The 4137-nt window shown below is 32.0% G+C and overlaps 2 long non-coding RNA genes across 3 annotated transcripts; both read right to left on the bottom strand.

The window, feature by feature from the left end:
* Positions 1-1824: 1824 nt before the first annotated feature.
* Positions 1825-2886, bottom strand: LOC107903986 (uncharacterized). Of its 2 annotated transcripts, XR_005911234.1 has the most exons (3): positions 2807-2886; positions 2261-2315; positions 1825-2148 (listed from the first exon to the last, which is right to left on the bottom strand). It is a non-coding gene; the product is annotated as an uncharacterized lncRNA (long non-coding RNA). The 2 variants fall into 2 exon arrangements; XR_005911233.1 differs by having other exon boundaries at positions 1825-2315.
* A 68-nt stretch (positions 2887-2954) lies between these two features.
* Positions 2955-3711, bottom strand: LOC121215383 (uncharacterized). Its single transcript, XR_005911235.1, has 3 exons — positions 3604-3711; positions 3302-3534; positions 2955-3020 (listed from the first exon to the last, which is right to left on the bottom strand). It is a non-coding gene; the product is annotated as an uncharacterized lncRNA (long non-coding RNA).
* Positions 3712-4137: the final 426 nt, after the last annotated feature.

Genomic DNA, 4137 nt, shown 5'->3' with positions numbered 1-4137 from the left:
GATTTCCTTAACTATTGGGTAGAAAAGAAACTCCTAACCAGAAATTATTTGCATGTGTATAGATTTTTGTTGTATCTTGAGTTTTTTTTTTATTTTCGATGATTAAAAAAGTTGTTTCATTGTTTAGATAAAGAAACGGGAGAAGGTCCCAGTGTTAAAGGAAAAGAACCGGTAGAGTAGATAAAGCTCTAAGTAGAGTATTCTGGTGAGTTCCTCTGTACTTTATGTCTGGTATCTGTGTTAAATTATTTACTTCTAAACTCTGTACAGCCAAGTGAGTGGCTTAGTCATTTGTTTCTAATGTTCATGTCTAAAAGGTCTCATTCAAAAAGTTAATGCATGCATGGCTAATTATGACTAAACAGGCCTAGAAAACCTGGTATATATATACAATATGAGTACTCATTCCTTGGTGCACAAGCTTCATATCCAGATGGGTGTAAGGAGGTAACGGAGGGATATTGTATATAATGATAAAGAAGATATAGGATAATACAATTTGCCTCCGATATGACACTTGTTGCAAATCGTGATTGGTGAAAACCCGAGCTTGCGAGAGAACACTTAGATGTCCACAGAAGGGTAGGAGTTATGAGGATATGGAGGTGATGTGGTTGCATAGCTCAAATGAGCAGATTTGAAGATACATGAAATATTTTGTTCTTTAGGAACTAAGGATCAGAAGCTAGCACAAGGAAGAGAGTACGTAGAAAAAAGGGTGCATGTGATATTACATGTTGCATTAGCTCATGAGCAGTAACCCTATCCATTATAATGGGTAAACCACACAAGTGGGGTATTCACGGAGTAGATGTGCCCATGATTGTCTTATATGAGTGTAGAACACAACCTTGTTCGCCAATCGGCTGAGTTGAATTGCGGTATCATCCGCCAGTTGCTTTAATTTCAATTAGAAAAATAAGGCTCCGTTTGTTTGCAAGTAAAATATTTTCTAGAAAATAATTTACTTTTCTGGTGTTTGGATGAATCTGTGTAAAATATTTTCTGTAATTTGGCAGATTTCCTACAAATATTTTCCGGAAAAGTTGTTTTTATATATATTAATAAATTTATATTTTAAATTGTTTTTACATATATTGCAATGATTTATTTAAATAAATAAAATTAAATATATAATAATACTCAATTATTAAGCTAGAATATTAACCGTCATAAATTGAAAACAATCAAAGTCTATCCACACTTTTTCAGATAAACGTCAAACACATACTTTAAGAAGAAAAAGAGAAGCCCCTATAACATAGGTTTTCCTTGTATACATAATGGAAGTTTATTAACTTAATATTGATGACCACAAAAATTTTATTGTTCATCAATTTAATTTAATAGAGAAATTATTTTTTCTCAGACAAATGTATAATTTGAAGACATTGAAACTAGGAGCTCAAGTCAAAGCTCAAAGCCTTGTATGAATATACAACCAGTGACAAGGAACCAATTAATATCCTAAGAAAGTTGTTCTATATTGGTACAGGCTTCAACTTCATGTCATGTTTATCTGTCATGTATCATGCTGCTTGTTTTGGATTAGTTTTGAATTTTTTCCATACATATATTTTCCCATATCCAAAACATATATTTCCTTTTAGTAGAGATAACTTTCACATAGAAAGATGAGTATAAACTCTTGTAAAAAATAACACCTCTTTAAAATAAGCAAAAAGGTTTCATTCTTTTTTCCAAAACAAGTTATGTGAGTGGCAAAAAATTACCAATTTAAATTAGCTTATTGCTAACCGATATGCTAAACATGGTGAAAAGATAATACTCCTACCAAACATAGTATAAGAACACATGAAAAGCTAAGAATAAATTATTTAACACATCAGATAAGCAGTCTACATGTTTTGCATCCTTTATACTAGATCAAGCTAGGAGAACATTAAATCAACTGGTAGTTTATAGACTTGTTGTGCCTGTTCTTCTACAGGCACATTATCATTATTATTTTTTATAAAGAAGAAAATGTTGCACTAAAAGGTAAAAGGCACCATAGGGATGCCAACCCATTACAAGACTGCAGTGAAAGGTACATCAGTTATTGCTTAAACAAAAGAACCAAATTCAAAGTTAAATAAGCCATGGTAGTATGTTTTACATATAACAATCAATTTCATTGTCAACACTCTACACAAAAAAACAAAGCAGAAAGTATCTCATCAGTTGAAGCACCAAACTTTATAGAATTTCTAAAAAATAAGAACAGAAGCCAATTCTTTGAAAGAGTAAAATGGTATACCATCATATGCATCCCGAACCATTTGATAGCTGACATATCCAGAAAAAAGAGTGAGCTGCCATAATAATTAGCAGCATGTCAAGTTGTACACAAACTGATCTTTGTAGCATATAAAGAATTCCTAAGCAGCTTTTCACAGAATAAATCCATATTAATTTTGAAAACTCAAGCGTCAGTCCATGAAATCCTACTATGTCATAACAAAAGGATAACTGTATAACCTAGAAGAATGCAATGCAAAGCTTCAAATAAAGAAGTGACTTTGGTCCTTATATATGCTACAGAAATAGCAAAATCCAACTTCTTATTAGCTTAGTGCTTTTATCACAGGTTGTGAGAGGAATGCAGTAATACTAGCCAAGTTCAAACCCCATTTACCACATCTAAACTTACTTTAAGGCAAACAAAGAGCAGTAGTTTACTTCATTGGAAGTTTCATTATAAATCAATTAAATTGAAGAAAATTAATATATTATGTGCATTAGTGCAATACACTATCATAAACACACAGATGAGTGAATTTATAAAGGAAAAGAAACCATTTACCACTGCATCAAAAGTGGAGTCAAAATCATCTATGGCGAAACAGATGTCTGGATAGGCAGCTGTTGTCTCTACTTCCTAGATCCAAATTAGTAAGAATGTCATGAAATTGAAGAAAAGCTCAATATCACCAAGATTGCTAAAATGATAAGCTTGCCTGTTTTGAGTCCAAATGAAAATTTACTCGACTGGGAGATGCATAAACAGTCTTCACAATCTGCAGGACAGCAGTACTAAAGGATTAGATTGTGCAGAATGCAAACGTTGCATGAAAATTTTGAAATCTTTGCAAGAGACAGTATTTGATTTATCCTAAGAATAATTCAATTTCCTGGATTCAAATCGCAAAAAGTTTTAGCAATCTATGGCTTATAACAAAGATGAACTCAACAATTGGCACAGCATGTAGAATCAAACACTTCTCAGAAAAAAATTAGTCAGATTTCCTCCAAGATGACAGATTTTACTTCAAAAGTTAAAAAGAGCTTTATGCCATACCTTAAGCCAAGACCCAGCGAAAAATTCATGATAGATTTGCCTGAGAAAGAGAGGAAACAAAACAGAATATGCTGAGAAGAGAATTGGCTCAACTGGATATCAAATTGAAGCACTTAGAACTCAGCACAATGACTGGAGGGCAACTCAAAATGAATAAAGCTTTCTCCCACTTGAAGGATTGCTCTTGCCTACTCTGGCTCTAGACCTTTACCTAATATGCGACGGACTTTTACCTGGAAGAGAAGATGAAGAATGGAAGAAGGAAAAGGAATGAAGAACAGAAGAAGGAGAAGGAGCCTTACCTGGATGAAGGAGGAACCGGAAAATGTCTTACAAAAATGAAAAATATTTACCCGTGCCTTGAAAAATATTTTCCAAATGTAAAATGTTTTCCTAAAACCCATTCATTTTACTCGTGTCTTGAAAAATATTTTCCAAATGTAAATTGTTTTCAGTTAAACAAACATGGAAAATTAGGAAAACATTTTTCGAAAAATATTTTCCTGCAAACAAACGGACCTTATATATAGAAATTACATATATTATTCATTATTATGTAATAATCATTCTTGATTTTAATTATTGATGAATACAGATAAATGAATAAAATATATTTTAATAAAATGAAAGTAATAAAGACGTGAAGAACTATTATATAATTAGGTTATGGCATATTTATAATGTGAGTGAAAATTTATTAAGAAATATATTTGTTGAAACAAGTTACCAACAAGAAGATATTAGTTCAAAATCAAATAATGAAAATGAGTTGAATAGAAATAACTGACCTGTAACGGCACTAACACCTAGCCAGTCCGTATTACCATACATGATAT

Source organism: Gossypium hirsutum, chromosome D03 (genome assembly GCF_007990345.1).
Source record: "Gossypium hirsutum isolate 1008001.06 chromosome D03, Gossypium_hirsutum_v2.1, whole genome shotgun sequence".
Taxonomy (NCBI): Eukaryota; Viridiplantae; Streptophyta; class Magnoliopsida; order Malvales; family Malvaceae; genus Gossypium; species Gossypium hirsutum.
The sequence above is the reverse complement of the archived record's forward strand: the minus strand, read 5'-3'. Positions and strand labels throughout refer to the sequence as shown.